Below are 12,172 nucleotides of genomic sequence, written 5' to 3' on the forward strand. Positions count from 1 at the left end.
CCCCGAGCCCCATTTTATTTTTAATTTTTTTTAAATGTCTTGCTATGTGGCTGAGGCTGAGCTTGAACCTGTGATCCTATCTCAGCCTCCCAAGTGCTGGGATTATAGGTGTATACCACTGCTCCTCCTGGCTTCCTTATTACATTTGATGAGGGTACTGGGGATTGAACCCAGTGGCCTTCTACCTCCAAGTTATACCTCTAGCCCAATTTTTTTTTTTTTTTTTTTTTTGCAGTACTGAGGATGGAACCCAGGGCCATTCTACCTCTGAGCTACACCCCCAGCTCTAGTTTTTATTCTTTATTTTGAAACAAGGTCTCACTAAGTTATGGAGGGCTTCACTAATGAACTAAGGCTGTCCGGAAACCTCGATCCTCCTGTCTCAGCCTCCCAAGTACAAGGATCACAAGCAGGCACCACCACGCTCAGCTCCAAATTTTATTTCTTATTTGGAAAAGGGGTCTCACTAAGTTCCAGCAGGCCTTACTAAGCTGCTGTGACTGGCCTCCTGTTTCTGCCTCCCAAATACTGGGACTGTAAAGGAGCACCATGACACCCAGCTATTATATTTTTGATAAAGGTATACTTCCTCTTTGTTATTTTTTTTTTCTTTTTGGTACTGGAGATTGAACCCAGGGGCACTCTACCTCCAAGCTATACCCTCAGCACTTTTTATTTTGAAACAGGATCTCGCTAAGTTGCTGAAACTGGCCACAAACCTGCAATCCTCCTGTCTGGACTTCCAAGTACAGGGATCACAGGCGTGTACCACCATGCCTGGGTTTTCTTTTGTTTTTTACTGGACAGATATATTTGATTCTTCTCTTCATGCTGACCTTTCCCCTCCACTTGGAAAGTTAAAAGCAAAGCAGGAGAGAAGGAAGAGGAGGAGGAGGCCTCCAACCTATCAAGGGAGCAAGGTTAGCCAAAGCAAGTCGGAGAAGAACCAACAGAGGGAGCCAAGCAACGCGCCATCCACAGAGGCCATCTATCCATCCATCCATCCATCTATCTATCTATCTATCTATCTATCTATTTATGTATTTATTTTTATGTAAAACATATTGAAAGTGGCATATATTCAGACTATGCTTGGTGCCCCCACTTCCCCTTCCCCTTCCAAACAACAAGTGTCCAGGTTAACCATGCAATATTAATATTTTACACAAATTCAGATGGAGCTCCTCCATTCATCAGCCTCAGCCTTCTTCCTCTCCTACCCTTCCATTTCAGCTTTGCTGAGCTTTCCCCTCCATTATCTGGACTCCCTCTGGTATCCCCAATGCTCCCTAGTTTGAGCATACTAGAGAAAACATATGTCCCTTCTCTTTCTGTGTTTGGCTGATCTCACTTAACATAATGTTCTCCAGGTCTTTCCATCTTCTTGCAAATAACATGATTTTGTTCTTCTTTATAGCTGAGTAGAATTCCATTGTGTGTATTTCTTAAAATTTTCCAATCCATTCATCTCTTGATGGAGACCTAGGTTGGTTCCGTATTTTGGCTATTACAATTGTGCTACTATGAACATGGGTATGCATATGTTGCTGTAGTTCTCTGATTTCAACCCCCACAAAGGCCATTTTGAGTGGACACATTGAGTCATCCTGTGTGTAAACCCTACTGCTAAGATTAATTGAATGTGCTGAATCAAATTTGTTCTGTAGTATGGTCTATCCTACATTACTCAGATGTGAATGATCTAGCTTGTGATTTATTCAGAGTTGGTCCCCTTATGATCCAATTCTGTCGTCATATTTCATGAGACCCAAGAAACACAGACACCTAACTAGTGTCTCCTGGAGGCTACCTCTGCCTCCAGAAAGAACATACTTCCACATCAGATTTCAGGACTAGTTGGTAACAAGGTTTACCAACATCTAGCCAGTGAGCTTGACCAGGGCCACGATGCTATGGATTGAATTGTATCCCCCAAAGAAGATATCCTGAACCCCCAAACCTCAGACTGTGACCTTATTTGGAAATAGGGCCTTTGCAAATGTAAATAAAGTCACTAAGATGGATCCTAATGCAATATAACTAACATTCTTATAACAAGAGGAAATTTTGAGGCCAAGACAGGAGGCTCACGGATTCAAGGACAGCCTCGGCAATTTAGAAAATCCTGTTTCAAAATGAAAAAGTGCTAGGGGTTTAGTTTGGGGGTTGAATGCTATATAGGGTTCAACCCCCAGTACAAATTTGGACACAAACATAGTCATGCACAAAAGGACTATTACATGAAGACTGGAGTTCTTCTGCCACGAGCCAGAAAACACGTGAGACCACCAGAAGCTGGCAAGGGCAGGGCCAGGCCCCTGCCCACAGCTCTCAGAGGGGCACGATTTCAGAATTCTAATCTCCGGATGTGGGAGACAATACATTTCTGCCATTCTGAGCTACCCAGTTTGTGGTACTTTCTTACAGCTACTCTAGGAAACAAACAGAGGAGATAGGGTCCCTCCCTTTCAAAAACAAAAGCGTGAATAATTTCCAAAGGGTACAGGAAGATACTCAGGGGCCCTAGTGCAGCCAGTCTGTCAGGCTCTCAGAAAACTCATAAATATCGTGGGAGTGCTTCAGTCTGTCTGTGTAGCCAGAACTTCCGCTCTGTCCCCATGCGCTCAGCTCGCACCTGCCATCACTTTTCACCTTTCAAAGCTTGGCCTTCTGAGACTGGAGGGTCACGGATTCAAGATCAGCCTCAGCAATTTAGCGAGACCCTGTTTCAGAACAAAAAGTAAAAATGGCTGGGGGTATCGGGTGTGGTGGCACATGATTGTAATCCCAGTACTTAGGAAACAGACAGGAAGATCTCTGGTTCAAGACCAGCCTCAAACACTTAGTGAGACCCTATTTCAAAATCAAAAAATAAGAGCCGGGCGTGGTGGCACACACGCTTGTAATCCCAGCGCTTGGGAGGCTGAGATAGGAGGATCGCGCAGGTTCGAAGCCAGCCTCAGCTACTGAGTGAGGCTCTCAGCAACTTAGTGAGACCCTGTTTCCAAATAAAATATAAAAAATAGGTCTGAGAGTATAGCCTGGAGGTAGAAAGCCCCTGAGTTCCACCCCCAGCACCACTTAAATAAATAAATAAATAAATAAATAAATAAATAGATTGGACTAGGGGTGCTGCTCAGATGGGTTTCCATCCCCAGTACCACCAAAATAAATACATAAGATTGGACTAGGGGTGCAGCTCAGATGTAGAATACCCCTGAGTTCAATCCCTATGACCATATTAAAGGGGGATGGGGTATAGATCAGGGGGATAGGGGGATAGCTCAGAGCTATAATGCCCCTGGGTTTCAATCCCAATGCAAAACAAAGCAAAAAAAAAAAAAAGGCTACCTTTCTATCTGGTTACTGCACAAAATTAATATGTTAAAATATATTGGAAGCCGGGTGTGGTGGCACACGCTTGTGATCCCAGCATTCGGGAGGCTGAGACAGGAGGATCGCAGTTCGAGGACAGCCTCAGCTACTTAGTGAGGCTCTCGGCAGCTCAGTGAGACCCTGTTTAAAAAGAAAGAATAAAAAAGAGAACTGGGGGTGTAGCTCAAAGGTCGAATGCCCCTGGGTTCTATCTCCAGTACTGAAAAAAAAATAAAGCATATTGGGAAATACTTTGAAAAGGAAAGGAGTGCATAAATACACCAGAAGCAAATGAGACCACAGCTGTAAATAGACGTGCTGGTCGGAAGTGGTACGGGGCCGAAGGCATTAAGTGGGCTGCCACCTCTAGCACTCTTACGGGGTCTGCTGTCTGATGCTGCTGCTCTAGTGTGTTAAGACAGCTGCCTGCTGCTCCGGCGGGCTGCCTGTGTGCTGAGTGAGTGACCTGCACAGAGCTGTCTGCCTGGCTTACGTGCTCTGGGCGACAGGGACACCGTTCCCCGAAGGTGCACACAGCAGACACCTGGCAAACAAGGCTGCCCGGGAAGGCACGTGTTCTGTCGCATAAATACAATCTCTTTAGGAAAATTGCGGAACATGTGTTTTATTGGGAGCTGAGACCAAGGGCACTTCACCTCCCAGCTACACCCCAGCCCTATTTATTGCATGATAGCCTTGAACCCACAATCCTCCATCTCAGCCTCCTAAGTACTGGGACTACAGGTGTGCAGCTCTATGCCCAGCTTATCTGGTTTGTTTGTTTGTTTGTTTGTCTGCGTGGGATGTTTTGTTTTGATTTGGTTTGGTTTTTGTCTTTTTGGGGGGGGGAGGTCATAGTACAGGGGATGGAACCCAGGGGCATTCTACCTCCAAGCTACACCCCCAGCCTGATTTTTGTTTTTTTATTCTTTTTTTTTTGTGTGTGTGGTACTGGGGTTCCTGGAAGCCCTTCTACCTCCGGGCTACGCTCCCAGACCTATTTTATATTTTTGAAACAGGGTCTCTTACGCCAGCGGCTGGCTTCGAACCTGAGCGATCCTCCTGTCTCCGCCTCCCAAGCGCGGGGATGACAAGTGTGCGCCACCACGCCCGGCTGTTTTGTTTTGTTTTGATAATGGGGCCATTCTAACTCTAAACTCCACCCCAGTCCTATTTTATTTTTATGTATTTATGTATTTTGCAGTACTGGGGATAGAACCCAAGGCCATTCTACCTTTGAGCTATACCCGCAGCCCTAATTTGTATTCTTTATTTTTGAAACAAGGTCTCACAAAGTTGCCGAGGGCCTCACTAAGTATCTGAGGCTGTCCACAAAAATGCAATCCTCTTGTCTTACCCTCCCAAGTTCTGAGATTACAATCGTGTGCCATCATGCCCAACCCTATTTAATTTTTTATTTTGAAACAGGGACTCAGTAAGTTGCCGAGAGCTTCACTAAATTGCCGAGGCTGGCCTGGAATCTGTGATCCTCCTGTCTCAGCCTCTCGGGTACTAGGGTTACAGTTATTTGCTATCATGCCTGGCTTATGAGTCCCTTTTAAGAGGACCTAATACTGGGTATATTTTTACACTGGAAAAAGTCCACCACCCAAAAGGTAAAACAATTATCCTGTCTCTTAAGCTAAGGAACCCAGAATTACCTTAAAATCTAAATATAGTAAGCGATACTTAGCTGCTCATAGAGAAACCAGAACTTTCAGAGCAATATTTCCTAGCGGATAGATCTGTCACATCTGAAGCCAAGTCAAAAATGAGAACTTCAGTAAATATGTGTCAATCAGAAACATCATGTGTTATTGTGCAAGGTACTAATGTATCCGTTTTGGATGTAGGTGCCCACTAGACCACCTCAATTGATTGACTGAGCCAGGATCACCAGTTTCCTCCAGCCCCCCAGCTCCAGATGGTTATGAAAACAAATCGTCCCATGAAGAATTCCTTCTTCCACAGTCCTCTAGATCACCCATCCCCTGAGATGCTAAACTGCACGGCCGCGACAGCGCCCCCTACCAGCCGGAAGCAGTGAGCAGTCATCTCTCCATTTGCCTAAGAGCAGTTAGCATCACTTCACGGGGGAACAGAGGCAGGGCAGAGGGCCTGGGATTAGGAAGGACAAGGACCATTTGCATCTCCCTGTCTGTGAGGTTGGGGAGGTGAGCGGGAAGGTGGGAGACAGTGAGTGCCAGGAAGTTGATTCTTAATTCTAAATTAGATTAAGAATCAAAATTGTGCAAAAGTCACTGGCTCCCCCAACCCAATTCTGACCAATCATAAAATAACAGATAGAAACCCTCAGGAAAGTTTAAAAGCTCATTTCCCAAGAGCTTCAAAGTCTCTCTCTCTCTCTCTCTCTCTCTCTCTCTCTCTCTCTCTCTCGGACACCTGTCCTCTATCTTTCTCTGCTCAAAATAAACTCTCATATTTCTATTTTTAAAAATAAACTACTGTGTGTTGGTTGAGTTATACAAGAAGCATGAGACTTATAAATTCTTCCTCATAAAAAAGTTTATAGTCTAAGCCAGACGTGGTGGCGCACGCTTGTAATCCCAGCATTTGAGAGGCTGAGAAAGAAGGATCCGGGTTCGTGGACAACCTCAGCTACTTAGTGAGGACCCCTGCAACTCAGTGAGACCTTGTTTCAAAACAAAAAATAAAAAATAGGGCTGGGGGTGTTGCTCGATGGTAGAATGCCCCTGGATTCCATCTCCAATACCACAAGAAAGAGTTTATAGTCCAGAGTCCATCACTAAGCCAAACATGAGAAAGAGGGAGGGGGAGGGAATGGGGTAGGAATTGGGGGAGGGCTGAGTGATGTGTGCGTGTACGCCTCCACCATCTTGTACCCCATTAGGATGCATGACTACAATGCACCAATAAAAAAATTAAAAAAAAAATAAAACAACTAAACTTTTGGAGTAAAAAATACTTTATAGTCACCAGGCATGGTGGTACGTGCCTGTAATCTCAGTGCTTGGGAGGCTGAGACAGGAAGATTGCAGGTTTGAGGATAGTCTGAGCAAATCGGGAGATTCTCATCAACCTAGTGAGACCTTGTTTCAAAATTAAAAAGCTAAATAGGGCAAGGGGCATAGCCTGGAAGTAGAAGGCCCCTGGGGTCCACCCCCACTACCACAAAATAAATAAACAAATAAAACAGGGCTGAGGGTGTAGCCCAGGGGTAGAATGTCCCTGGGTCCAATCCCCAGTATTCAGTCAAAGGACCAAAATCAAATGCATTTTTCCAGGTTGTCTCTTGGGCTCCGTAAGTCACACCCTCTATGTGTCCACTTGCGCCCTCATTCAGAAAATACCTGCAGATGCTCACGACTGCCACGGCTATTTCTCGAAACCTCTAGCAAATACCCCAGTGGAAGCAGACGGGCTCTGCAGGTCCACCATGGCCACACATGAGAAGTGCTGGGCCATTACCTCAGGGTGGGCACAATCGTGAGCCGTGGCAGGCTTGCAAATTGTGTCGTAATCACGGCACTTACAAAAGATGTTCTTGGCTTGCAAAAATTACTCTCCTAACAGATTTTTATCTGTACTCCTCTCTCCATCCCACAATAGAGAAATGTAGAACAAATGAGACTTTCTATAACAATCTCCCTCCCTCTCTCTCTCCCTCTCTCTCTCTCTCTCTCTCTCTCTCTCTCTATATATATATATATATATATATATATATACACAAATGTATATATATACACACACAAATGTATATATATACACACACAATTATACATATATGCAAACATATATATACATTTGCTCCTTCTGCCCAGAAGATGAACAGTTAAAGTATGAAGAAGAAGTAGAAATTAAATGTCATGCTACTGGAACTGGATTTCTCTTAGACTTTCCCCAAAGGTCATGTAGGGTATGAACCACCTTTCCTGGAAGCCACACCAAGCTGCCTGCGATCCCAGCTACTCAGGAAGCTGAGGCAGAAGGATTGTAAGTTCAAGGCTAGACTGGGCAGCTCAGTAAGGCGCTGTCAATTCACAGACAGCCTCAGCTACTTAGGCCCTCTGCAACTCAATGAGACCCTGTTTTTAAAATAAAGAATAAAAAATAGGGCTGGGAGCCAGGCGTGGTGGTGCATGCTTGTAATCCCAGCATTTGGGGAGGCTGAGACCTGAGGATCACGGTTTGTGGACAGCCTCAGCTACTTAGTGAGGTCCTCTGCAACTTAGTGAGACCCTGTTTCAAAATAAAGAATAAAAAAATAGGGCAGGGGGTATAGCTCAGAGGTTGAATACCCCCCGGGTTTCATCCCCAGACCTGCAAAAAAAAAAAAAATTGGGCTGGGGTTGTATCTCAGAGGTAGAATGTCTCTGGGTTCCATCCCCAGTACCACAAAATAAACAAATAAATAAACAAAGAAACAATTAAAAATTACTGAACATGTAGCTCAGTGGTAAAGTATTTGCCTGGCATGTACAAGGCCCTGGGTTCCATCAGAAGCACAAGAAAGAAAGAAAACTACACTGATTCCATCTAACCCCAATCGGACAATCATCAGAAGTCAGAAAACAATAAATGTTGGCAAGATTGTGGGGAAATTGGACCTCTTCTGTACTGTTCGTAGGATTGCAAATCAGTGCAGACTCTAGGGAGATCGATGTGGAGATTCCTCAGAAAACGAGGACTGGACCCACCATATGATTCATTATGCCACCCCTGGTATCTTTCCAAAGGGGCCTAACTCAGAGGACTACAGTAATATATGCATACTCGTGTTCATAGCAGCACCAGTCACAAGAGCCAACGTAGGGAGCCAGCCTAGGTGTCCATCAACAGATGAACAGATTCCAAAATGATGGAAATGACACACAATGGAATTCCACACAGCAATAAAGAACAAAATTATGTCATTTGCAAGAAAACGGAAGAACTCGGAGAACATTGTATTAAGTGAGCTGGGCCAGTCACAGAAAGTAAAGGGTCATGTGTTTCTCTATGTGGAAGCTAGGGGCTAATCGGGATATCAGCGGGACACCAGATAATGGAGGGGACCCTCACCGGAGCCAGGGAGGTGGTCTAGTAGAAGGGGAGAGTGAGGATCAATGCAGTAATTATTACCAATGGCTTTACGTACATATGTGAAAATGCCAATGTCATTCTTGGTACCTTGTATGGGGGAGGGGGGGTGCGGAAGAAGTGGAGTGGGGGCCCCCTGGTGCTGTGTGCACCTACGTCCCTGTCAACATGATTTACATTACCGTGTAAGACTCTGATGTACCAATGGAAGCATATTAAAAAAATAGAAAAGAAGCCAGCGTGGTGGGCACACTTACAATCCCAGCATCCAGGAGGCTGAGACTAGAGGATCGGGGTTCTCAAACAGCCTCTGCTACTTAGCGAGGCCCTTCGCAACTCAGTGAGACTTCGTTTCAAAAATAAAATCTAAAAAAGAGGGCTAGGGGTGTAGCTCGGAGGTAGAATGGCCCTCGGTTCCATCCCCAGTACCGCAAAATAAATTAATTAATTAAGTAATTAAATGAGAGAGAGGATGAAAGGAGAGTGCTGAAATTAAAACAGGTAAGAGGCTATTTGGGACACTAAGACAGGAGGAAGCTAAGCTTAAGGTCAGCACAAGATAACTTAGGTAGACTGTTTCATAATAAATAAAGAAAAGTGGCTAGGGGTATAAATCAGAAGGTTCAGTCCTCATGACCACACACACATACACACACACACGCACGCACGCACTCACGCACTCACGCATGCACGGCTAGGTACAGAAAAATAAACAGGTCTTAAAAAGTTGCTAAAATCATGCTGTTAATGACCTGTAGCAACAGAGGTGTCATGAGCAGCTTTAGGAGAGAGATGCTGGCAGGCAGGGTCAGGAGGGCGCCCTCTGAAATGGTGCTGTACCTCAATCTGTGGGATGTTTAAGTGGATATACACATAGATTTAAAAAAAAAAAGTTACAAGCTGGTGTGGTGGTGCACGCTTGTAATCCCTGCGCTTGGGAGGCTGAGACAGGAGGATCACACAGGTTCGAAGCCAGCCTCAGCTACTTGGTGAGGCCCTCGGCAACTTAGTGAGACCCTGTTTCCAAATAAAGTATGAAATAGGTCTGGGAGTGTAGCCCGGAGGTAGAAAAGCCCCTGGGTTCCACCCCCAGTGCCACACACACACAGACAAAAGTTACACCTCAGTAAAAAATTTTACTTCTGGCTGTTAAACGTATTTCTAATCCCGCTCAAAACTGAGTAAAGCAGTAATACGTTGCTACAGAGGAATGCTTTCTAGAGTAGTAAATTAATTAAAATTAACAAGACTCTTCCGTTTTACAGGCACGACACCGCTCGAAGCCGGGACAAAGTTGTTAAGTGCGCACCACACGGCCATGAAGATGGATCCTCTGGAAAATCAGCCTTGTTGTTTGTTGGCAGTCGTTGAATCAGAAGAGCCAACAGGGTGGAAAAAACTTTTTCCTAAAATCTAATTACATAAGCACAGCAAGGCAGGGAGCCAGCCCAAGCTCCTGAACACCAGGATGCACTCACCTCAAATCCCGGGCCGCGGCTGCGGGGAAGGGCGCTCTGGCCCAGGCCCACTGACCCGAGTGCTGAACACATGGAGGGTGCCCATCCTGGATGCCAAGGGGAGGGCAGCTGGAAGGAGAGTGCACACCTTACTCCTCACCGCCCCTGGTATTCCAGGTGCAGGAAAAGCACAGGTGATTGACACGGATGAGCCCCAGGCTCCCAGCAGCCAACTCCGTTCTGACCACCATAAACCCAGAAAGAAGGATTTTTGCCAAGCGTGGGGCACACACTTGCCTTGAACCCGAAGTCTTCCTGTCTCAGCCTTCCAAGTACTAGGATTACAGGTGCACACCACCACACCCATATAATTTTTTTGAATAGTGTATGAACCTAGACACTGTGCCAGGCTCTGAAGGTTGAGCTGTGAGGAGACAGAGCCCAGACTCTGATCGACCTCACATCCCATAGTTAGGGTGGAAGGGAAGTAAATCAAGAGGGGAGTTAACAGGAGGATCTCAAGCACTCACAGGCACACGCCTCGCTATCACACTCCTCGCTGTCCTGAGCAGACGCAGGTGACTAGCCGTGGCGCCGTCTCCTCCTGAGCCCAAGCTCTGCGTCCTCACTGCGGCGTTCCAGGATGTGAAGTCCATCAAAGCTGTCGCGTCAATGAAGTTTCTTTGCCATCCTTGACATACACCCTTGGATAGCAGAGTTCTTTTCACATCCCAAGAACAAGCTCCGAGCGATGTGAGCCCCAACCACCAGTTGGCTCACCAGAACTTCAGAGTCTGGATATATAGAGAAAAGATCATTTTGGAAAAGACCAAATTGCATGTGAAATACGCTACTTTTTAGTGTATGTTTATATTTGTCTATCTAATAGGCTAATTCTACCCCCTTCAATTGATGGATTCTTAAAAAATTGTCAATATTTTTTGGGGGGGTCTGGGGATTCGACCTCCAAGCTACACCCCCTACCGTATTTTTTTATTCTTGATTTTGAAACCGGGTCTCACTGAGTTGCAGAGGACCTCACTAAGTAGCTGAGGCTGTCTGTGAATTTCGATCCTCCGGTCTCAGCCTCCCGAATGCTGGGATTACAAGTGTGTGCCACCACGCCCGGCTAAAATCATCAATATTTTAAAGATAATATTAGCTCTTCACAGATAAAAGGTCTTTTACGCTGTCACTCAGTGTTTTCCAGAGTCTCTAAAGATGGAAAATAACATCTTTAACAAACATGGTGGCGCACGCTTGTAATCCCAGTATTTGGGAGGATGAGACAGGAAGATGGCAGGTTTGAGACCAGCCTCAGGAACTTGGTGTTTCAAAATAAAGAATATAACGGGACTGGGGGTATAGCTCATGGGTAGAATGCTCCTGGGTTCAATCCCCAGTACCACAAAAAAGATAGAATATACATTTTTTTAGCCGGGCGTGGTGGCGCATGCTTGTAATCCCCGCGCTTGGGAGGCAGAGACAGGAGGATCGCGCAGGTTCGAAGCCAGCCGCGCGCGCTGGCTTAGGAGACCCTGTTTCCAAATAAAAATGTAAAAATAGGTCTGGGAGTGTAGCCCGGAGGTAGAAGGGCTTCCAGGAACCCCAGTACCACCACACAAAAAAAAAAGAATATACTTTTTTTAAATAAATAGACTCGTGGAATTGTAGGGGCTGGCAGGCTCAAAATCCATCATAAGGCAGACTGGCATGCTGGGAACGCATAGGTGAGAGTTGACACTGGGTCTTCAGGGAGAATTTTTTCTCCCCTGGGAAAGTACCAGTTTTGCCTTGGAGGCTAGCGATTGTTGAATGAGGGCCGTTCACATCATCACAGTCTCTTTTGCTTAAAGTCAACTGGTTGTGAATGTTAATCACATCTAGGAAATATCCTACTAGCAAGTCGGATCCATACCGACTGATGCTGGACTGGATAACTGAGTACTATAGGCTGGACATGTTGATGCATCAAATTAGCCATTGCTGTCCACCCTCGTCAACGCGGCATCTGTACACAGGTTACCCATAATCAATCTCTGAATAAGGTTAATAACAAAGCCATACTTCCGATTACCATGATGTAACTATCCAAAAACATAACTCAGACTGCACTGGACATTCCCTGGAAGAAGATATTGGTGATACTGGGTGATATTTATTCTCCTTCTGGATGCAAATTACCTCTTCTTAACATATCGTGCTGTAGAAGGTAAAGGACTAAGCAAGGGGTGGGGGGCACAAAGATGTTTGCTAAAGACAGATGACAGATAGATAGT

At 45.5% G+C, this 12,172-nt stretch overlaps 1 pseudogene across 1 annotated transcript in view; it reads left to right on the forward strand.

Annotated features, from left to right (window-relative positions):
* The first annotated feature begins 5,323 nt into the window (after positions 1-5,323).
* Positions 5,324-12,172, forward strand: part of LOC308276140 (disintegrin and metalloproteinase domain-containing protein 17-like) — a 32,150-nt pseudogene continuing 25,301 nt past the window's right edge. Inside the window, exon 1 of the transcript in view lies at positions 5,324-5,418. The product of the transcript in view is annotated as a disintegrin and metalloproteinase domain-containing protein 17-like (transcript). The remainder of the gene's footprint in view (positions 5,419-12,172) is intronic.

The sequence above is a fragment of the Muscardinus avellanarius genome (assembly GCF_963383645.1).
Source record: "Muscardinus avellanarius genome assembly, chromosome: 17".
Taxonomy (NCBI): domain Eukaryota; kingdom Metazoa; phylum Chordata; class Mammalia; order Rodentia; family Gliridae; genus Muscardinus; species Muscardinus avellanarius.